Genomic DNA, 25,419 nt, shown 5'->3' with positions numbered 1-25,419 from the left:
TATCTCAGACATGACAATTGAATTACTTCATCATATTAAAACCTTACCTTTGGTTTAAACATGACTAACACACATTATAGATAAGTTTGTAGTAATCAAAAGAGGAGAATAAGCTGACAAATTTTGAAAGGCATTTTGCCAGACCCAGTTAATAAAGTTGGACACCTATCAATTAACCTTTCCTATTATGAGAAGAAAAAAACCTTATATCACCATTTTCAGCAAGCATACATTCTTTCTGAAAGCATACTTTTAATGGTAAACTTGTTGGTAAGGGAAATATAGTTTATTGATTTTTATTAAGATCACCAACTAACAAGAGACTTAGTAACTTCCATTTGCTGATTCTAGAAAAACCTCCTAAATTAGGATAATAGTGTAATAAATGTAAGCATATACTTTCTGTACTAGATATGAAGCAGTTTAGAGATAAAAGGCCACACATCTTTACAATTATTTGATCCAGGGAAGAAAGATATTTTAGCTTTGTTAGTCAAAATATATAAGGGATCAAGTAGTTTCAAAGTCTAGGATCATTAAACATTAGCAATTAATTACATGACTTAAACACTTTCTTCTAATGAACAATACTATACAATGGAAATATAATGCAAGGTATATGAGTAATTTCAATACTTATGTTAAATTCAGGATGCAAATGTAGTGTTTACCGTCTCCTTGAAAGTACTAGATTGTGGGCTGAAGAAGCAGCTCAGCAGATAAAGCATTTGCTTCAGTCAGAAAATCCTGAGATCAGACAACACTAAGCTGAGCAGTCTGGTCTGACTGTACTTTCATCACTGAGGAAGTAGAGAGAAGGAAACCTAGAATAAGCAAAGCAAGCTAGACTAGACACATCAGTAAGCTCTGAGTTTAGCAAACAGTTCTTATGTAGATGAATATGGTTGAAAGCCATCCAGGAAAACATTGAGATTTACTCTTGTAAATTTACACAGATGTGCTAGTCTGTAGGGAAGCACTACTGGCACACTCCAGGGATGGGGAAACATGTAAAGATTGTGTACACCCCTATAAAACACACATACACACACACACACACAAATACACACACATGAATGCAGACACACATATTACACACATGTGATTATATTTCATCATTTAGTCTAAAGGAGTTTCAACCTAAGTATTTTCCACTGCCCAAACTACTTTTTTTCTTTTACTTGTTTTATTTGCTTGCTCTCTTTGGCCTCTTCTGGAAAAGTATTTTGATTATTTTTGTATTTTTATTATTCTGGAAAGTATGCATCTTCCTTTAATTTTTGTTTATGGCTTCTTGAAATTTTAAAAATACATGCAAAATTATTTATTAATAAAATAGGAATAATGACAAAATATTTTAATATTTAAATTTAATATTTACTATTTAAATTAATTTATAAATATTTAATATTTTATATTGTTGTTCAAGTATCTGCACATCTGTACGTATACCATGGGCATGCTGTTATCTCTGGAGGCTAGAAGAAGGCATCATAATTCCTGGTACTACTGTAGGAACAAATAGACATGGGCTTGCAGATGTGGTTGCTGTGAACTATACTAGCATTCTCTGCTGTAAGATTTTGGATCCTGAGTTCATTCATGGCCACGTTGTGGAAGGGGAAAAAGGGAGTTTGAGTGTGCTTACCCCACACTACTGCCAGGGCAGGTGTTCTGGTCTACAGAGAAGTACTCTGGGACACTCCAGGGGTGGGGAAGCATAGGCTGAGATATGAGACAGCTGGGACTGGTTCAGGCATCCATGGGATTGTAACAAGCTCTGGGCCATGGGATTCTCAAGAACTTGGACATCTAGGCATTGCTGGGAGTCATAGAAAACCATTCTGGAAATCAGTCTGGAGGTTCCTCAGAAAATTGGACATTGAACTGCCTGAGGATCCAGCTATACCTCTCTTGGGCATATACCCAAAAGATGCCTCAACATATAAAAGAGACATGTGCTCCACTATGTTCATCGCAGCCTTATTTATAATAGCCAGAAAATGGAAAGAACCCAGATGCCCTTCAACAGAGGAATGGATACAGAAAATGTGGTACATCTACACAATGGAATACTACTCAGCTATCAAAAACAACGAGTTTATGAAATTCGTAGGCAAATGGTTGGAACTGGAAAATATCATCCTGAGTGAACTAACCCAATCACAGAAAGACATACATGGTATGCACTCATTGATAAGTGGCTATTAGCCCAAATGCTTGAATTACCCTAGATCCCTAGAACAAACGAAACTCAAGACAGATGATCAAAATGTGAATGCTTCACTCCTTCTTTAAATGAGGAAAAAGAATACCCTTGGCAGGGAAGGGAGAGGCAAAGATTAAAACAGAGACTGAAGGAACAGCCATTCAGAGCCTGTCCCACATTTGGCCCATACATATACAGCCACCCAATTGGACTAGATGGATGAAGCAAAGAAGTGCAGACCGACAGGAGCCGGATGTAGATCGCTCCTGAGAGACACAGCCAGAATACAGCAAATACAGAGGCGAATGCCAGCAGCAAACCACTGAACTGAGAATAGGTCCCCTATTGAAGGAATCAGAGAAAGAACTGGAAGAGCTTGAAGGGGCTCGAGACCCCAAAAGTACAACAATGCCAAGCAACCAGAGCTTCCAGGGACTAAGCCACTACCTAAAGACTATACATGGACTGACCCTGGACTCTGACCCCATAGGTAGCAATGAATATCCTAGTAAGAGCACCAGTGGAAGGGGAAGCCCTGGGTCCTGCTAAGACTGAACCCCCAGTGAACTAGTCTATGGGGGGAGGGCGGCAATGGTGGGAGGGTTGGGAGGGGAACACCCATAAGGAAGGGGAGGGGGGAGGGGGATGTTTGCCCGGAAACCGGGAAAGGGAATAACACTCGAAATGTATATAAGAAATACTCAAGTTAATAAAAAAAAATATATAAAAAAAAATAAAATAAAATAAAATAAAAAAACACCTGGGCAAAGCAGAGAAGCTCTGTCATCCTAGTGCTGGGGTGATAGAGACAGACAGCCCTGGGCTTGCTAGTCTTGCCAAATAAGTGATCCCTATGTTCACTTTGGAAGGCTCTTTCTTTAAGAAAGAAAAGATGAATAGTGATAGAATAAAATTCCCAGAATTAATCTCTAAAAAAAAAAAAAAAAAAAGAAAAGCTAATGAAGGAGTTGGAGGCCCATAGGCTGGGTTTAGCCTGGGGCTTTGGGGAATTGGGGAGCTTCAGTAGGTCACACAGGGAAAGTCCTCAGTTTGGTGGTGATTGGCTGGGTGGTTGTTGAGGCTAGGAGAGCAGAGAGGTCTTCTATGGGGGAATTAGATTGCTTAGTTTAGTCCTTCTTTAAGACTGCATATCCCAAAGAAAAGAAAGCCATCCAGGTCCGTGGTTCTGAGGCATTTAATGTGACAGTGGAAAGTAGATGTATAAAACCATACCCCACTTCTCAGGGTGGGACTGAGATTAAACACTTTTGCATGGAGGAATGTCTGGGAAGAGCTTATTGGCTACACCCTCCAGGCCTCTAGGTACCTCATTAGTATGGAGACCTCTGTCTTGAACCTACTTGACCAAAGATCACATCTCTTTTCCAATTCTTTTTGTTTTAGATGATAGGGATATGTCATCTACATCTAGAAGGCCTTAGGGTGTTACCCTTATGTAACTAATGGCCTTAAATCTATGTATGGGGTCGTCAACCATTGGACAGGGGCCTGGTGCCCAAGAGAAGGAGAAGTTCCTATTGTCCCTTCAGGGTCTCTGGGGCTTCAAAGTCTTAAGCTCAGCTGAGGACAAGGCTACCTCTCACAGTCCACTGTCCCACACACTGCAAGAGAAGAAAATGCTATTAATCATTGACACATCTTTACAGCTCCAGAAACTAAGTCTTTTGTCACCCTCCCTAAGCTAGAAAATGTGATGTGTTAAATATAAAACTTAGATATAAAACAAATACATAATTATCTAAGCTAGATCATCTTGGCATCCTCTTGTTACTTTCTTAAAAAGGTAACATATTCAATTGAAACTACTGCATGAATGCGTGTGTTTTGTTTCATTTCAACCAGGTCCTCTGATGCATATGGAGTTATTGCTCTTTAATAAGAAATAAGTAGTTTAGGAGGTGACAGAACATGGTCAAGGTGACCAATGAAACAAAAGAACAGTTCATATTTTAGTACAGATGCTGTACTAACACCTTCTTCTGAATTTTTCTATTTCACATTAATACAACATCCTATAAATGATGACTTCACAACTACATAATATTTTTATAATTGATATTGCTTGTGGTAGCATTTATTCTGGTGTAATTGTTAGAAGAAAACAACTTGTACTTTTTCTCTTATAACTACCTCAGTATGAACTATAATCACAACTTGTGCTCACTTGGTAATGAAAGTTGAGGTAATATATGCCAGGATTTTAAGAAACTGGTATTTACTTTCCCTATAAAATTCCATATAGCTATGTATTACACTGAGCTATGCTCAGGAAAACTACACCTCACAAATGAAGTGCAACAAAAGTAATCAAGTGGTTCTATTTTTTTCCTAAAAATAAATACTATCTGGAGAACTGAAATCTGTGAGTTTTTCTGACTTTCAGCCTTGTACTTGAAGTTTGATTGGCTAATAATCAAAAACAGTTATCAAATGTGGCATAGTAGACAAGCAAGGTAAAGGAAATCAATGACTCTGTGAGAAAGTGATTAACCTTGAGTCCATTTCATCATTTGTCCATTAATGTTAATCATGGACACTGCTGTCCTTGGAGCCCACAATTTATTCAGCGAGTCTTAAACATTATTACCACTTTTTATACTACAGATGGATTTATTAACAAAAGCAATTCTTTGCTTCACATAATTTTCTATTGATTGCAAGTTAATTGTTAGCAAAAGCAAAACTGTGTTAATATTATTTCTAATATATTTAATGCAGTTTCTTAAAGTCCACAAGATATTATTTGTGATCTATTTAGAAAATGTAGAGTTCCACCCCAAAGTATTGACATATTCATTAATAATACCCATTCTGTAGTTTAATTTCCAAGGAGTTCACTATTGAAAACTTTTAGTTTTTAAAACTCAGATTGATTTTTTCTAAGAACTTTAAACTTACATAGTTTTATTTATAGCTTATATGAGTATATATGCCTTCATTATTTTAATTAAAATAAATAAAAGTTTTAAAAATAAAAAGGAAAAAATATGTAAATGAACCACATTTTCTGAAATCATTCATCTGTTGTAAGACATCTGGGTTGTTTCCAGCTTCTCGTTACCACAAACAAGGCCACTATGAAATATTAAAACACATGCCCCTGTGGCATGGTGGGGCATTTTTTTTGTATATTCCCAAGAGTGGTATACCTGTATCTTCAGGTAGATCTAGTTCCAATTTTCTAAGGCATTTCCAGACTGATTTCCAGAATTATTGCACCAGTTTGCACTCTACCCATCAGTGGAGGAGTGTTTTTCTTTCTCCACATCCTTGGCAACATGTGCTGTCACCAAAGGTTTTGATCTTAGCTATTCTGTTTGGTGTAAGGTGGAATCTCAGTGTCATTTTGATTTGCATTTCCCTGATCACTAAGGGCTTGACCATTTCTTTGCTTCTCAGCTGCTTGAGATTACTCCATTGTGAATTCTCTGTTTAATTCTATACCCCACTTTTTGAATGAGTTGTTTGGAAACAGAGCTACCTGAAGTCCCAGCTATACAACTTTTGGACATTTATTCAAAAGATGCGAAACCATGCTACAGGGGCAAATGTTCCACTATGTTCATTGTAGCCTTATTAGTGGTAGTCAGAAGCTGGAAACAACCCAGTTGTCCTATAACAGAAGGATGGATACAAAAGATGTGGTTCATTTACAAAATGGAATACTACTCAGCTATTAAAAATGAAGAAATACTGAATTTGGCAGGCAAATGGATGTAACTAGAAAATATCATCCTGAGTGAGGTAACCCAGACCCAAAAGGACAGGCACATACTCACTAATAAGTGGATATTAGCCCAAAAAATTACAAAATACCCAGGATACATTCAACAGGAATCAAAATGGTTAACAATACAAAGGGCCCAGTTGAGGATACCTTAATTGCACTTGGGAGGGAGAAGAAAGGAATAATAGGAGGGGGGAAGGAGGGACCTGGGAAATTATATATTTCTGGGAAGTGAACAGAGAGAGGAAAAGGGGAACATGATCAGATAGTGGGTGGGGGAAAAGTACTGAAACCTGAGAAATGGCAGAAAGAATGAAAAGAGGTGACAAAAATGGAGAAGAGCCTGAGGAAAAGAAGGGCCAATGAAAGGACCCAAATGGGATCCAGCTCAAGGTGAGGCTCCAAGGCCTGATACTATTACTGAGGTTATGGAGCACTCACAAAAAGGGACCTATCATGATTGCCCTCTGAAAGACCCAACAAGCAGCTGAAAGAGTCAGGTAAAGATAACTATACCCAACCAATGTACAGGAGCTGCTGACCCCTGTGACTGAATTACAGAAAATTGAATTAGAAGATGAGGAGGAGGGCGGCCCAGTAATAGGACAAGAAGTCTCAATTAACCTGGGCCCCAAGATCTCTCAGGCAGTGGATCACCAACCAGGCAGCATACACCAGCTGATATGAGGCCCCCAACACATATACAGCAGTGGAATGCTGGGTCCGAGTTCAGTCAGAAAAGATGTACCTACCCTCAAGAGAGTAGAGGCTCCAGGGAGTGGGGCGGTCTGGTGGAGGGGGGGGGGGAGTATGGGGTAGTGGGTGGGGACATCCTCAAGGACTGGAGGGTTGTGGGTGAAAGGAGGTATGGGAGAGGGGGACAATTAGGAGGTGGATAAAATCTGGAGTATTAAAAAAAGATTGAAAAACATTAAAGAAAGAAAAATAATTAAATATTTAAAATTGAAAAAAATAAAATGAAGTATATTATTGAGCACAGACTTAACTTTTCCCTCCAGTCATTCAGTGGCAGTTATACTATTTGGAGTTTGAAGGGTAAGAACAGTTTGTTTTCTAGAATACTAGTTGCTGAAGTCTATAGTAGCTTCAAAGAACTTCAAACACAATGATTTGGAATGTGATTTCAAAGGATAACACAGTGCTTCTTTTTTCAATTTTTAGATTGGATATTTTATTTATTTACATTTCAAATGTTATCTCCTTTCCTGGTTTTACTCTCTGCAAACCCCCTTAACCCACTTCTATGAGGGTGCTCTGCCACCCACCCACCCACTCAACCTCATGGTCCTCACATTCTTCTTCACTGGGGCATCAAGCCTTCACAGGACCCAGGGCCTCTGCTTGCCAGATAAGGCCCCTTCAACTCCTAAAATTCTTCCTCTAACTCCTTTATTGGAGTCCCTGTGGTCAGTCTGATAGTCGGCTTCCAGCATCCACATCTGTAATGGTCAGGATATGGTGGGGCCTCTCAGAAGACACCCATATCTGGCTCCTGTCAGCAAGCACTTCTTGGCATCAGCAATAGTATTTGGGTTTGGTATCTGCATGTGGAATGGGTTCCCAGGTGGGACAGTCTCTGGATGACTTTCAGTCTCTGTTCCACTCTTTGTTCCTGTATTTTCTTTAGACAGGAGCAATTCTGGATTAAAGTTTTGGAAAATGGTGGGTGGCCCCAACCTTCAATGAGGGGGCCAGGCCTTATCTCTGGATGTGGCTTCGCCAGGTCCTCCCTCCCCTTTGTGGGGCATTTCAGCTAATGACATTCCTGTTGGGTCCTGGGAACCTCTTGCTCTCCTGTAATCTGGGACTTTTTGGTGGCTACACCCCAGTTCCTCATCCCTGATTGCTAAACACCTCTCTTCAATTTCCTGACCCTCTCCACATCCCCTCCATCTCCTCCCATACTAGACTCTGCCATCCCTTTTCCCCTCCCTTTCCTCTCATCCTCAAAAGTCCTTCCTACCCTCTACTTTCCTGGATTATTTTGTTCCCCCTTATAAGTAGGACTGAAGCAACCACTCTTTGGTCTTCCTTGCTCTTGAGCTTCATGTGGTCCACGAGTTGTATCGGGGGATTCCAACGTCTTTCTCTAATATCCACTAATGATTGAGTACATAACATGTGTGTTCTTTTGTGTCTGAGTTACCTCACTCATGATATTTTCTAGATCCATCCATTTGCTTGTGAATTATACGGTCATTATTTTTAATAGCTGTATAGTACTCTATTATGTAAATGTACCACGTTTTCTGTATCCATCACATCCAGCTTGTTTTCAGTTTCTCACTATTATTAATATGACTGCTGTACACATAGTAGACCACATGTCTTTATTTCACGTTGGAGCATCTATTGGGTATAAGCTCAGGAGTGGTATAGCTGGGTCCTCAGGTTAGTACTTTATCTAATGGTCTGAGGAACCACCAGACTGATTTCTAGAGTGGCTGTGCCACCTTGCAATCTCACCAGCAATGGAAGAGTGTTCCAGTTTCTCCACATCCTCAATAGCATCTGCTATTACCTCAGTTTTCAATCTTAGCCATTCTGATTGGTGTGAGATGTAATTTCAGGTTCACTTTGATATGTATTTCCTTGATGACTAAAAATATTGAACATTTCTTTAGATGCTTCTCTGCCATTCAAGTGTCCTTAGTTGAATATTCTGTTTAGCCTGCTACCATTTTTTAATAGGATTATTTTGTTCTCTGGAGTCTAACTTTTTTGAATTCTTTTTACATATTGGATATTAATCCTCTATTGAATGTAGGGTTGGTAAAGATTTTTTTTCTCAATCTCTTGGCTGTTATTTTATTCTGTTGACAGTGTCCTTTGCTTTTCAGACAATTTGTTATTTTATTCTGTTGACAGTGTCGTTTGCCTTTCAGAAACTTTGCAATTTTATGAGGGCCCTTTGTTGATTATTCATCTCACAGCATAAACAACTGGTGTTCTCGTCAAGAAGTTTTCCTCTGTGCCTATGTGTTTGAGGCTCTTTCTGCTTTCTTTTTTGTTAGAGTCAGTGTATCTGGTTTTATGTGGAGGTCATGATCCACTTGGACTTGAGCTGGACAAGAAGATAAGAGTGGGTCCATTTTCATTCTTCTACATGCAGACATAGAGTTGAACCAGAACCCTTTGTTGAATGTCTTTTCTCCACTGTCTCATTTTAGCTTCTTGTCAAAGATCAAGTGACCATAGGTGTGTGGGTTCATTTCTCTGTCTTCAATTCTATTTCATTGATCTACCTATCTCTGTACCAATAACTTGCAGTTTCTATCACTATTGCTCTGTAGTACAACTGAGATCAGGGATGGTGATTCGCCCTGATGTTCTTTTATTATTGAGAATAGGTTTTTTTTTCATCTTTATTAACTTGAGTATTTCTTATTTACATTTCGGTTGTTATTCCCCTTCCCGGTTTCCGGGCAAACATACCCCTAACCCCTCCCCCTCCCCTTGTATGTAGGCTTCCCCTCTCCAACCTCCCCCCATTGCCGCCCTTCCCCCAACAATCACATTCACTAGGTGTTTAGTCTTGGCAGGACCAAGGGCTTCCCCTTCCACTGGTGCTCTTACTAGGCTATTCATTGCTACCTATGAGGTCAGAGTCCAGGGTCAGTCCATGTATAGTCTCTGGGTAGTGGCTTAGTCCCTGGAAGCTCTGGTTGCTTGGCATTGTTGTTCATATGGGGTCTCGAGCCCCTTCAAGCTCTTCCAGTTCTTTCTCTGATTCCTTCAACGGGGATCCCGTTCTCAGTTCAGTGGTTTGCTGCTCGCATTTGCCTATGTATTTGCTGTATTCTGGCTGTGTCTCTCAGGAGAGATCTACATCTGGTTCCTGTCGGCCTGCACTTCTTCGCTTCATCCATCTTGTCTAATTGGATGGCTGTATATGTATGGGCCACATGTGGGGCAGGCTCTGAATGGGTGTTCCTTCTGTGTCTGTTCTAAACTTTGCCTCCCTATTCCCTGCCACGGGTATTCTTGTTCCCCTTTTAAAGAAGGAGTGAAGCATTCACATTTTGATCATCCTTCTTGAGTTTCATTTGTTCCTTGCATCTAGGGTAATTAGAACATTTGGGCTAATATCCACTTATCAATGAGTGCATACCATGTGTGTTTTTCTGTGATTGGGTTCCCTCACTCAGGATGATATTTTCAGTTCCATCCATTTGCCTATTTCACTATCCTGGGATTTTTGCTATTCCAAATGAATTTGAGAATTGCTCTTTCTAACTCTATGAAGAATTAAGTTAGAATTTTGGTGGGGAGTACAATAAATCTTTAGTTTGCTTTCAGCAAGAGGACAATTTTTATTATATTCATCCTGCTAGTCCATAAGCATGGGATATCTTTATATCTTCTTAAATCTTTGATTTCTTACTTCAGAGACTTAAAGTCCTTGTCATATATATCTTTCACTTGCTTGGCTAGAGGCATACAAAGTTATATTATTTGTGACTATTTTGAAGGATGTCATTTCCCTAATTTCTTTCTCATCATTTTTATCATTTAAGTAGAGGAAGGAAGGTTACTGATTGGTTTGAGTTAATTTTATATCCATTTACTGGCTTGCTGTACATTGCTTTTACTATTTTTAGTTATGGGCCTTGAATTCCTAATCTTTCCAAGACTTTTGACAGGAATTGGTGTTGAATTTTGTCAAATGATTTTTCAGCATCTAATGAAATGAACAACTTGTTTTTTTCTTTGACTTTGTTTATGTGGTTTATGTGCTAGATTATTTTGATGGATTTTCTTGATTGAATGAATCATCTATGCATCCCTGAGAAGAAGTATACTTGATCATGATGGATAAACATTTTCATGTGCTCTTGGATTTGGTTTGTGAGAATTTTATTGAGCATTTTTCATCAGTATTTCTAAGGGAAATTATTCTGAAGTTGTCTTTCTTTGTTGAATTTTTTGTGGTTTTGTTCTCAGTGTATCTGTGGCTTTATAGAATGAATTGGGTAGCTTTCCTTCTGTTTTTATTTTTGTGGAACAGTTTGAAGAGTATTGGTATTAAGGAAAGTCATTGTTGTTTCTTGGTATTTTGGAATCATGTTTCTGTGGCTATCTTCTTTTGGGTTTGTTGCAAGAAGATTACTTTCTTGCTTTTTCCAGGGTGTAGTTTCCCTCCTTCTGTTGGAGTTTTCCATGTGTTATCCTTTATAGTGCTGGGTTTGCGGTAACACATTGTATAAATTTGTTTTTGTCATGGAACACATTGGTTTCTCCATCTATGTTAATTGAGAGTTTTTATGGATATAGTCATCTGGGCTGGCATTTGTGTTCTCTTAGTGTCTTTATGACATCTGTCCAGGATCTTGTTTCTTTCATAGTCTCTGTTGAGAAGTCTGGTGTAATTGTGCAAGGACGGCCTGTATAGGTTACTTGACCTTTTTCCCTTACTGCTTTTAATATTCTTTGTTTTGTGCATTTTGTTCTTTGATTATTATGTGATGGGAGGGATTTCTTTTCTGGTCCAATCTATTTGGACTTCTGCAGGCTTCTTGCATGTTTATGGACATCTCTTTCATTCGATTAGTAAAATTTTCTTCTATAATTTTGTTGAAGATATTTACTAGCCCTGTAAGTTGGGAACTTTTCCTCTCTTCTATAGCTATCATCCTTAGGTTTGGTATTTTCATTGTGTGCTGGATTTCCTGGATGTTTTTGTTTAGGAGCTTTTTGCATTTTGCAGTTTCTTTGACTGTTGTATCAATGTTTTCTATGGTATCTTCTGGACCTGAGACTTTCTTTTCTATATTTTGTATTCTCTTGGTGATGCTTGTATCTATGACTCCTGATCTCTTTCCTAGGTTTTCTATATTTAGGGTTGTCTTCCTTTGTGAATTCTTTATTATTTTCCTTTCCACTTTTAAATCCTAGATGGTTTTGTTCAATTCCTTCACCTGTTTGTGTTTTCCTATAACTCTTTAGTGGACTTTTGTATTTCCTCTTCAAGGGCTTCTATCTGTTTACCTGCTTTTTCCTGTATTTCTTTAAGGGAGGTATGTATGTCCTTATGCCCTTCTTAAAGTCCTCTATCATTATGATATGCTATTTGAAATTCAAATATTGCTTTTCCAGTGTGTTGGGGTATCTAAGGCTTGCTGTGGTAGGCTAACTGGGTTTTGATGATACCAAGTATCTTGCACTTGTCCTTCACCATCTGGTTATCTTTGCTGTTAGATGGTCTTGCTGTGCCTGAATATGTCTTTTTCCTCCTGTAAGCTATGTGTCATCACTCGTGGGAGACCAGATCCTCTCTGCAGAATTTGGTTATGGAGAGCTGTGGCACACGGTGAGCTCTGGGATGCAGAAAGAAGCAGGAAGGATAAAGTTCCTGGCGGCTCCTCACTTCCTGTGTCCTGAGGATTCAGGACTGGTCCATCTTGGACCAGGAATTTGGGCAGAAGTAGTGGTCTTATCTGTGCTCTTGGGTTTGTCAGCTGATCACAGGATCAGCTCTGGGGCTCAGATGGAAATCTGAAGGCACACATAGTGTTACTTAAGAGTTTAAAATATAAATATGTTCAATTTCTAAACACATGAAAATGAGAAGTTTTATTAATTTTTGTTTCTTTCCTTCCATGCTTGGTAGTCTTGAGGTCATATAAAATTAAGTGGTGACTCAAATATTGCAAGCTTCTCTGTCTACTTGCAAACGTATAATCAAAAATTCCTTAACTTTTTTCTTTTCTGAATAATCATCTCACCATGCTTTAGAGGAAACTTTGAAAACTATTCAAAACATAGAATAAATCAAAATAATATGAGACAAGGATGGCTTATACATGGAATTGTAGTTATCACTGAAGTTTTCATGAAAGTTGTTATGACCTTCCCTGCATATGGGGAAAGAATTCTAAAACCTAAAAGAATGTTTTATTCAAGTAAAATGTGTCAGAAGTTCCTATGTGAAAAATTCCAGGTAAAAGCTGATTCTGATTTGGTAAGATAATTTGAATGCTATCTGCCCTGATACAATATATTAATTGTTTCTGAATAATATATTATAATATTTATATTTGATTAGTAAATTGTTTTGATTTAAAGAAATATTCAAACATAAGGTATGTATAAATAATATGTAAGGGCTTTGGTAATTTTGTTCAGTCATAAAGAAAATGGTGATAAGATTTTCATTTATCTGAAGCATTTTGATAACATTATTGGTAGTATTGATTTAGTCCTAATACTGTGCTAATAATGATATAAAGAAATAGCAAAAGGATGATTTTTATTAGAAGGACATTTTGTTGTATATCAAAATTATGTTTTCCCTTCAGATGCAGTGCTGGACCACAGCACTCCAGAAGCTTGAGTGCCCCTATCTTCCTGTTCCCAGAGGCCCTATACAGTTTCCTCTTGGGTCAGGGATGTGGGCAAGAGTGGGCAGTATTGGTGTTCTCTCCTGCCCTGCAGTCTCAGGAGTGTCCACCTGTAAAGGCAATGAGCTCTCTCTCCAATGGGGTTCGGGGTTTTGGGAGCAGGGAGATATGGGCCAGGATGAGCAAGGTTCGGGCTCCAGTTAGAAACTGGAAGTGGACACCCGCAGAACCCGGCCCTCAGCAGCTCTCTGCCCCCAGACCCAGTGAGAGAGAGACCCAAACACCTGGTCAGGTGGGCACTCCTGAGGCTGCAGAGCGGAAGAGACCACCAACACTGCTCACCCCTGCCCACATCCCTGGCCCAAGAGGAAAATGTATAAGGCCTCTGGGCTCCCGTGGGGGAGGGCCCAGGAGCGGCAGGACCCCTGCCTGAGATACCACCAGAACCTGAAGGAAACAGACCTGATAAACAGTTCTCTGCACCCAAATCCCGTGGGAGGGAGAGCTGAACCTTCAGAGAGGCAGACAAGCCTGGGAAACAAGAAGAGACTGCTCTCTGCACACACATCTCGGATGCCAGAGGAAAAAGCCAAAGACCATCTGGAACCCTGGTGCACTGAAGCTCCCGGAAACGGCGGCACAGGTCTTCCTGGTTGCTGCCGCTGCAGAGAGCCCGAGAGCAGCACCCCACGAGCGAACTTGAGCCTCGGGACCACAGGTAAGACCAAATTTTCTGCTGCAAGAAAGCTGCCTGGTGAACTCAAGACACAGGCCCACAGGAACAGCTGAAGACCTGTAGAGAGGAAAAACTACACGCTGGAAAGCAGAACACTCTGTCCCCATAACTGACTGAAAGAGAGGAAAACAGGTCTACAGCACTCCTGACACACAGGCTTATAGGACAGTCTAGCCACTCTCAGAAATAGCAGAACAAAGTAACACTAGAGATAATCTGATGGCGAGAGGCAAGCACAGGAACCCAAGCAACAGAAACCAAGACTACATGGCACCATCGGAGCCCAATTCTCCCATCAAAACAAACATGGAATTTCCAAACACACCAGAAAAGCAAGATCTAGTTTCAAAATCATTTTTGATCATTATGCTGGAGGACTTCAAGAAAGACGTGAAGAACTCCCTTAGAGAACAAGTAGAAGCCTACAGAGAGGAATTGCAAAAATGCCTGAAAGAATCGCAAAAATCCCTGAAAGAATTCCAGGAAAACATAAATAAACAAGTAGAAGCCCATAGAGAGGAGACACAAAAATCCCTGAAAGAATTCCAGGAAAACATAAATAAACAAGTAGAAGCCCATAGAGAGGAGACACAAAAATCCCTGAAAGAATTCCAGGAAAACACAATCAAACAGTTGAAGGAATTAAAAATGGAAATAGAAGCAATCAAGAAAGAACACATGGAAACAACCCTGGATATAGAAAACCAAAAGAAGAGACAAGGAGCTGTAGATACAAGCTTCACCAACAGAATACAAGAGATGGAAGAGAAAATCTCAGGAGCAGAAGATTCCATAGAAATCATTGACTCAACTGTCAAAGATAATGTAAAGCGGAAAAAGCTACTGGTCCAAAACATACAGGAAATCCAGGACTCAATGAGAAGATCAAACCTAAGGATAATACGTATAGAAGAGAGTGAAGACTCCCAGCTCAAAGGACCAGTAAATATCTTCAACAAAATCATAGAAGACAACTTCCCTAACCTAAAAAAAGAGATACCCATAGACATACAAGAAGCCTACAGAACTCCAAATAGATTGGACCAGAAAAGAAACACCTCCCGACACATAATTGTCAAAACACCAAACGCACAAAATAAAGAAAGAATATTAAAAGCAGTAAGGGAAAAATGTCAGGTAACATATAAAGGGAGACCTATCAGAATCACACCAGACTTCTCGCCAGAAACTATGAAGGCCAGAAGATCCTGGACTGATGTCATACAGACCCTAAGAGAACACAAATGCCAGCCCAGGTTACTGTATCCAGCAAAACTCTCAATTAACATTGATGGAGAAACCAAGATATTCCATGACAAAACCAAATTTACACAATATCTTTCTACAAATCCAGCACTACAAAGGATAATAAATGGTAAAGCCCAACATAAGGAGGCAAGCTATACCCTAGAAGAAGCAAGAAACTAATCGTCTTGGCAACAAAACAAAGAGAATGAAAGCACACAAACATAACCTCACATCCAAATATGAATATAACGGGAAGCAATAATCACTATTCCTTAATATCTCTCAATATCAATGGCCTCAACTCCCCAATAAAAAGACATAGATTAACAACCTGGATACGCAACGAGGAAGCTGCATTCTGCTGCCTACAGGAAACACACCTCAGAGACAAAGACAGACACTACCTCAGAGTGAAAGGCTGGAAAACAACTTTCCAAGCAAATGGTCAGAAGAAGCAAGCGGGAGTAGCCATTCTAATATCAAATAAAATCAATTTCCAACTAAAAGTCATCAAAAAAGATAAGGAAGGACACTTCATATTCATCAAAGGAAAAATCCACCAAGATGAACTCTCAATCCTAAATATCTATGCCCCAAATACAAGGGCACCTATATACGTAAAAGAAACCTTACTAAAGCTCAAAACACACATTGCACCTCACACAATAATAGTGGGAGATTTCAACACCCCACTCTCATCAATGGACAGATCATGGAAACAGAAATTAAACAGTGATGTCGACAAACTAAGAGAATTCATGAGCCAAATGGACTTCACGGATATTTATAGAACATTCTACCCTAAAGCAAAAGGATATACCTTCTTCTCAGCTCCTCATGGTACTTTCTCCAAAATTGACCATATAATTGGTCAAAAAACGGGCCTCACAGGTACAGAAAGATAGAAATAATCCCATGCGTGCTATCGGACCACCACGGCCTAAAACTGGTCTTCAATAACAATAAGGGAAGAATGCCCACATATACGTGGAAATTGAACAATGCTCTACTCAATGATAACCTGGTCAAGGAAGAAATAAAGAAAGAAATTAAAAACTTTTTAGAATTTAATGAAAATGAAGATACAACATACCCAAACTTATGGGACACAATGAAAGCTGTGCTAAGAGGAAAACTCATAGCGCTGAGTGCCTGCAGAAAGAAACAGGAAAGAGCATATGTCAGCAGCTTGACAGCACACCTAAAAGCTCTAGAACAAAAAGAAGCAAATACACCCAGGAGGAGTAGAAGGCAGGAAATAATCAAACTCAGAGGTGAAATCAACCAAGTAGAAACAAAAAGGACCATAGAAAGAATCAACGGAACCAAAAGTTGGTTCTTTGAGATAATCAACAAGGTAGATAAACCCTTAGCCAGACTAACGAGAGGACACAGAGAGTGCGTCCAAATTAACAAAATCAGAAATGAAAAGGGAGACATAACAACAGATTCAGAGGAAATTCAAAAAATCATCAGATCTTACTATAAAAACCTATATTCAACAAAACTTGAAAATCTTCAGGAAATGGACAATTTCCTAGACAGATACCAGGTATCGAAGTTAAATCAGGAACAGATAAACCAGTTAAACAACCCCATAACTCCTAAGGAAATAGAAGCAGTCATTATAGTTCTCCCAACCAAAAGAGCCCAGGTCCAGACGGGTTTAGTGCAGAATTCTATTAGACCTTCATAGAAGACCTCATACCAATACTATCCAAAATATTCCACAAAATTGAAACAGATGGAGCACTACCGAATTCCTTCTACGAAGCCACAATTACTCTTATACCTAAACCACACAAAGACACAACAAAGAAAGAGAACTTCAGACCAATTTCCCTTATGAATATCGACGCAAAAATACTCAATAAAATTCTGGCAAACCGAATCCAAGAGCACATCAAAACAATCATCCACCATGATCAAGTAGGCTTCATCCCAGGCATGCAGGGATGGTTTAATATAAGGAAAACAATCAACGTGATCCATTATATAAACAAACTTAAAGAAGAGAACCACATGATCATTTCATTAGATGCTGAGAAAGCATTTGACAAAATTCAACACCCCTTCATGATAAAAGTCCTCGAAAGAATAGGAATTCAAGGCCCATACCTGAACATAGTAAAAGCCATATACAGCAAACCAGTTGCTAACATTAAACTAAATGGAGAGAAACTTGAAGCAATCCCACTATAATCAGGGACTAGACAAGGCTGCCCACTCTCTCCCTACTTATTCAATATAGTTCTTGAAGTTCTAGCCAGAGCAATCAGACAACAAAAGGAGATCAAGGGGATACAGATCGGAAAAGAAGAAGTCAAAATATCACTATTTGCAGATGACATGATAGTATATTTAAGTGATCCCAAAAGTTCCACCAGAGAACTACTAAAGCTGATAAACAACTTCAGCAAAGTGGCTGGGTATAAAATTAACTCAAATAAATCAGTTGCCTTCCTCTATACAAAAGAGAAACAAGCCGAGAAAGAAATTAGAGAAACGACACCATTCATAGTAGACCCAAATAATATAAAGTACCTCGGTGTGACTTTAACCAAGCAAGTAAAAGATCTGTACAATAAGAACTTCAAGACACTGAGGAAAGAAATTGAAGAAGACCTCAGAAGATGGAAAGATCTCCCATGCTCATGGATTGGCAGGATTAATATAGTAAAAATGGCCATTTTACCAAAAGCAATCTACAGATTCAATGCAATCCCCAACAAAATACCAATCCAATTCTTCAAAGAGTTAGACAGAACAATTTGCAAATTCATCTGGAATAACAAAAAACCCAGGATAGCTAAAGCTATCCTCAACAATAAAAGGACTTCAGGGGGAATCACTATCCCTGAACTCAAGCAGTATTACAGAGCAATAGTGATAAAAACTGCATGGTATTGGTACAGAGACAGACAGATAGACCAATGGAATAGAATTGAAGACCCAGAAATGAACCCACACACCTATGGTCATTTGATTTTTGACAAAGGAGCCAAAACCATCAAATGGAAAAAAGATAGCATTTTCAGCAAATGGTGCTGGTTCAACTGGAGGGCAACATGTAGAAGAATGCAGATCGATCCATCCTTATCACCATGTACAAAGCTTAAGTCCAAGTGGATCAAGGACCTCCACATCAAACCAGACACACTCAAACTAATAGAAGAAAAACTAGGGAAGCATCTGGAACACATGGGCACTGGAAAAAATTTCCTGAACAAAACACCAATGGCTTATGCTCTAAGATCAAGAATCGACAAATGGGATCTCATAAAACTGCAAAGCTTCTGTAAGGCAAAGGACACGGTGGTTAGGACAGAACGGCAACCAACAGATTGGGAAAAGATCTTTACCAATCCTACAACAGATAGAGGCCTTATATCCAAAATATACAAAGAACTCAAGAAGTTAGAGCGCAGGGAAACAAATAACCCTATTAAAAATGGGGTTCAGAGCTAAACAAAGAATTCACAGCTGAGGAATGCCGAATGGCTGAGAAACACCTAAAGAAATGTTCAACATCTTTAGTCATAAGGGAAATGCAAATCAAAACTACCCTGAGATTTCACCTCACACCAGTGAGAATGGCTAAGATCAAAAACTCAGGTGACATCAGATGCTGGCGAGGATGTGGAGAAAGAGGAACACTCCTCCATTGTTGTTGGGATTGCAGACTGGTAAAACCATTCTGGAAATCAGTCTGGAGGTTCCTCAGAAAATTGGACATTGAACTGCCTGAGGATCCAGCTATACCTCTCTTGGGCATATACCCAAAAGATGCCTCAATATATAAAAGAGACACGTGCTGCACTATGTTCATCGCAGCCTTATTTATAATAGCCAGAAAATGGAAAGAACCCAGATGCCCTTCAACAGAGGAATGGATACAGAAAATGTGGTACATCTACACAATGGAATATTACTCAGCTATCAAAAACAACGAGTTTATGAAATTCGTAGGCAAATGGATGGAACTGGAAAATATCATCCTGAGTGAGCTAACCCAATCACAGAAAGACATACATGGTATGCACTCATTGATAAGTGGCTATTAGCCCAAATGCTTGAATTACCCTAGATCCCTAGAACAAAAGAAACTCAAGAGGGATGATCAAAATGTGAATGCTTCACTCCTTCTTTAAATGAGGAAAAAGAATACCCTTGCCAGGGAAGAGAGAGGCAAAGATTAAAACAGAGACTGAAGGAACACCCATTCAGAGCCTGCCCCACAGGTGGCCCATACATATACAGCCACCCAATTAGACAAGATGGATGAAGCAAAGAATTGCAGACTGACAGGAGCCGGATGTAGATCGCTCCTGAGAGACACAGCCAGAATACAGCAAATACAGAGGCGAATGCCAGCAGCAAACCACTGAACTGATAATAAGTCCCCCGTTGAAGGAATCAGAGAAAGAACGGGAAGAGCTTGAAGGGGCTCGAGACCCCAAAAGTACAACAATGTCAAGCAACCAGAGCTTCCAGGGACTAAGCCACTACCTAAATACTATACATGGACTGACCCTGGACTCTGACCCCAAAGGTAGCAATGAATATCCTAGTAAGAGCACCAGTGGAAGGGGAAGCCCTGGGTCCTGCTAAGACTGAACCCCCAGTGAACTAGACTATGGGGGGACGGCGGCAACGGGGGGAGGGTTGGGAGGGGAACACCCATAACGAAGGGGAGGGGGGAGGGGGATGTTTGCCCGGAAACCGTGAAAGGGAATAACACTCGAAATGTATATAAGAAATACTCAAGTTAATAAAAAAAAAAAAAAAAAAAGAAACTGGAAGTGTCTGGTCCCAGAGGAATTTTGCCTTTGTGTGTCCTGAGTCTACCAGGCAGGTCACTTGGAGGAGAAAAGTTGGTCTTACCTCTCTCCTTGGGCCTGAAGTTGCTCCTCAGGGTACATTTCAGCTCTCCATGAGGGCAACAACCAGAAGGGCCTGACCCACCTTCTCCAGGGTCCCTGTGCACTAGGTATTTTCCTCTAGAGTCAGAAATGTGGGCAGAGAGTAGTCTCCTCTGGCTTCCCAGACGAGTCTGTCCCTCTGAGAGTCTAGTTCTCCCTCCCATGGGATTTGGGTGCAGGGAACTATCAGCCTGTACAAAGCTTAAGTCCAAGTGGATCGAGGACTCCACATCAAACCAGATATAATCAAACTACTAGGAAAAACAGTGGGGAAGCATCTCGAACACATGGGCACTATAAAAGATTTCCTGAACAAAACACCAGTGGCTTATGCTCTAAGATCAAGAATCAACAAATGGGATCTCATAAAAATGCAAAGCTTCTGTAAGGCAAAGGACACTGTGGTTAGGACAAAACAGCAACCCACAGATTGGGAAAAGATCTTTACCAATCCTACAACAGATAGAGGCCTTATATCCAAAATATACAAAGAACTCAAGAAGTTAGACCACCCATTCAGCCTGCCCCACATGTGGCCCATACATATACAGCCACCCAATTAGACAAGATGGATGAAGCAAAGAAGTGCAGACCAACAGGAGCCGGATGTAGATCGCTCCTGAGAGACACAGCCAGAATACAGCAAATACAGAGGCGAATGCCAGCAGCAAACCACTGAACTGAGAATAGGACCCCCGTTGAAGGAATCAGAGAAAGAACTGGAAGAGCTTGAAGGGGCTCGAGACCCCATATGTACAACAATGCCAAGCAACCAGAGCTTCCAGGGACTAAGCCACTACCTAAAGACTATACATGGACTGACCCTGGACTCTGACCTCATAGGTAGCAATGAATATCCTAGTAAGAGCACCAGTGGAAGGGGAAGCCCTGGGTCCTGCTAAGACTGAACCCCCAGTGAACTAGACTGGTGGGGGAGGGCGGCAATGGGGGGAGGGTTGGGAGGGGAACACCCATAAGGAAGGGGAGGGAGGAGGGGGGAGGGGGATGTTTGCCCGGATACCGGGAAAGGGAATAACACTCGAAATGTATATAAGAAAAAATCAAGTTAATAAAAAAAATGTAAAAAAAAAGATTGAAAGATTGATTTAAGATGCAAAAAAAAAAAAAGAAGTTAGACCGCAGGGAGACAAATAACCCTATAAAAAATGGGGTTCAGAGCTAAACAAAGAATTCATAGCTGAGGGAGGCCACATGGCTGAGAAACACTTAAAGAAATGTTCAACCAAAAAAAAAGCAAAAAAAAACCAAAAAACAAAAAAAAAAGGGGCTGGGGATTTAGCTCAGTGGTAGAGTGCTTATCTAGGAAGCCCAAGGCCCTGGGTTCGGTCCCCAGCTCCGAAAAAAAGAACCAAAAAAAAAAAAAAAAAAAGAAATGTTCAACATCTTTAGTCATAAGGGAAATGCAAATCAAAACAACCCTGAGATTTCACCTCACACCAGTGAGAATGGCTAAGATCAATAACTCAGGTGACAGCAAATGCTGGCAAGGATGTGGAGAAAGAGGAACACTCCTCCATTGTTGGTGGGATTGCAGACTGGTAAAACCATTCTGGAAATCAGTCTGGAGGTTCCTCAGAAAATTGGACATTGAACTACCTGAGGATCCAGCTATACCTCTCTTGGGCATATACCCAAAAGATGCTCAACATATAAAAAAGACACATGCTCCACTATGTTCATAGCAGCCTTATATATAATAGCCAGAAGCTGGAAAAAACCCAAATGCCCTTCAACAGAGGAATGGATACAGAAAATGTGGTACACCTACACAATGGAATATTACTCAGTTATCAAAAAAATGACTTTATGAAATTCATAGGCAAATGGTTGGAACTGGAAAATATCATCTTGCATGAGGTAACCCAACCACAGAAAAACACAAATGGTATGCACTCATTGATAAGTGACTATTACCCCAAATGCTTGAATTGCCCTAGATGCACAGAACAAATGAAACTCAAGACGGATGATCAAAATGCTAATGCTTCACTCAGTCTTTAAAAGGGGAACAAGAATACCCTTGGCAGGGAATAGGGAGGCAAAGATTAAAACAAAGGCAGAAGGAACACCCTTGCAGAGCCTGCCCCACATGCGGCCCATACGTATACAGCCACCTAATTAGACAAGGTGGATGAAGCAAAGTGCAAGCCATCAGGAACCAGTTGTAGATCTCTCCTGAGAGACACAGCCAGAATACAGCAAATACATAGGCGAATGCCAGCAGCAAACCACTGAACTGAGAACGGGACCCCCATTGAAGGAATCAGAGAAAGGACTGAAGAGCTTGAAGGGGCTTGAGACCCCATATGAATAACAATGCCAACCAACCAGAGCTTCCAGGGACTAAGCCACTACTGGAAGACTGTACATGGACAAACCCTGGGCTCCAAAGGCATAGGTAGCAATGAATAGCCTAGTAAGGGCACCAGTGGAAGGGGAAGCCCTTGTTCCTGCCATGACTGAGCCCCCAGTGAAAGGGATTGTTGTGGGGAGGGCGGTAATTGGGGAAGGATGGGGAGGGGAACACCCATATAGAAGGGGAGGGGGAGGGGTTAGGGGGATGTTGGCCTGGAAACCGGGAAGGGTAATAACAATTGAAATGTAAATAAGAAATACCCAATTTAATAAAAATGGAGAGTTGGGAATTTAGCTCAGTGGTAGAGCGCTTGCGTAGGAATCACAAGGCCCTGGGTTCGGTCCCCAGCTCTGGAAAAAAAATTAGAGGGAAAAAAAAACCTATGTTTTGTGTTAAATTGTGTTCTTTAACCTATTTTTCTTTTATCTAATTTGTCAAAATGGAGAAAGTAAAAGTATTAAATATTTGTAAACAAAGCAAAACAAAAACAAACAAAAAACCTTGGAATTCCAAGCCAGACCAAATCCCAGTAAGGAGAGTGGACTTGGAGAAAGAGAAAAGGTTCTCCTTAAGAGTGTAACTTTTGACTAAGTCAACCATGTTCCCAGGCAAATAGACATCCAATAACATTTGAGTGAAGGCTGCCAACCCACACCAGCTTAATCTACTTCCTATGGTGAATAGACTGGAAGCTGTCTTTGCAGTAGGACCCCACTGTCAGTTTTTAAAGGTTGACCTTCTCTCCTAGCATCAGTCTTCTTGTTTAGGAATCTACACAACATCTGTTCAGCCAACAACTCATTTGAATATAACCCAGTCCAACAAGTGGAAGCCTTGCTTTGCTACAATCTTTGGCTAGTTTAAACTCCATGTCCTCCATTACTAGGTACCTTCAGTTTTTGTGGCCAGAGAATGTACTCAGCAGGGTACAAAAAGAAAAACAGGGACATCAGCCCAGCTAGAAAACCATCGACTTACAATCTGTTCTACTTGCAAGATGCACTAAGACAACTTGATGCCAACTACACAAAAGGGAGACCCGACCTGATACTGCCTGAATGCCCAGAAGTCTGAGACTTGATAGTCTAGAGACCTAGATTAAAGTCTAACAGTAATGTCTAAGAAAGAAAGAAAGAAAGAAAGAAAGAAAGAAAGAAAGAAAGAAAGAAAGAAAGAAAGAAAGGAAGGAAAGAAGGAAGGAAGGAAGACAGAAACAGAGAGAGAGAGAGAGAGAGAGAGAGAGAGAGAGAAAGGAAGGAAGGAAGGAAGGAAGGAAGGAAGGTAGAAAGGAAGGAAGACAGACACAGAGAGAGAGAGAGAGAGAGAGAGAGAGAGAGAGAGAGAGAGAGAGAGAGAGAGAAAGGAAGGAAGGAAGGAAGGTAGAAAGAACAGAAGGTAAGTTTATTTCCTGATATTTTGCTATACTCATAGATTAGTGGTTTGTCCAGTTGTTATCAGTGGGTTCCTCTGACAGCAGATGGGAGTGGAGACCCACAACCAAACCTTATGAAGAGTTGGTCAATTCTACTGGATCCCTCCTCTTGGATATTCAGGGAGGATTGACTGTAAGAGTCAGTGACAAATACAGATACCAGGATAACATGAGCCACTGAATTAACTGAGCAGGGCTTACATAGTCTCACAGAGAATGAAAGGACAAGCACATGTATGGTCTGCATCAGGTCCTATGTGTATATGTTTTGACTATTAAGTTTTTAAGAGGGGGCAGCTAACTGCAGGTGTGGGTGTATCTTTGACTCTTTTTTTCCTGCTCTTGAGATTCTTTTCTTCTGATTTCATTGCCTTGCCCAGTCTTGATATGAGGGCTTTTGCCTCGTGTTATTGTATCTTGTTTTGTTCTGTCTGGTTGTCTTCTTTTAGAAGCCTGCTCATTTCTGAAAATTAAATGGACTAGGATCCAGCATAGAGGGAATTAAGGGAGTCTAGGAGAAATGGAGAGAGGGAAACTGTTGTGGGGATATATTATATAAGAGAAGACTATTTCTTTTTTTCTTTGTCATTTTTTTTAGCATTTTCATTTAATTTTTTTTGTTTCTCATTTAATTTTTTAGTCTACTCTTTGACCTCTCTCTGTCTGTCTTCCCACAGTTCCTCCTCTTGTTGCACCTCCCTCCTGTCCTTAAGAGGATGATCCCCAACCCCAGCTATGCCTCTTTACTCCCTGGGGCTTCAAATATCTCTAGGGTTAGGCACAATGCCCACTGAGGCCAGACCATGCAGTCCCCTGCTGTATATTTCGGGGGTCCTAGGACCAGCTAGTGTATGCTGCCCAGTTGGTGACTTAGTGTCTGACAGATCTCAGGAGGCCAGGTTATTTGATACTGCTTGTCTTCCTATGGGGTGAATCTACTCTTCATATTCTTTCAGAGTTTTCCTAATTCAAACACAGGGGTCTTCGACTTCAGTCCATTGGTTGGGTATAAGTATATGCTTCTTTCTCAATTCCCACTACCAACTGTTGGGCATTTCATCTGAGGTCCCTCTCTTTCAGTCTTGAGATTTTCTCACCTCCCAGGTCTCTGGTACTTTCTAGCCGGGCAGCCTACCTCCGACCCCTCAATGTTACATAATTCCATTCATTCTGCTGGCCCTCAGGGCTTGAGAAAATACTATTTTCAATAAAAAACTATTATAAAGATGATGATGGTGATGATGATAAGAGTAGTTGGGAAGCCCAATTTTATTTTGAAGGATATGGAGAAAAAAAAGATACAGTATTTAGAGGGTTGGAACAAGGATTTTTATCTAGGATTACTTGGGAAAGAAGGATGAGTATGATTAATATTCATTATAATAA

This window comes from Rattus norvegicus, chromosome 2 (genome assembly GCF_036323735.1).
Source record: "Rattus norvegicus strain BN/NHsdMcwi chromosome 2, GRCr8, whole genome shotgun sequence".
NCBI classification, from domain to species: domain Eukaryota; kingdom Metazoa; phylum Chordata; class Mammalia; order Rodentia; family Muridae; genus Rattus; species Rattus norvegicus.
This window is presented reverse-complemented; position numbering follows the sequence as displayed.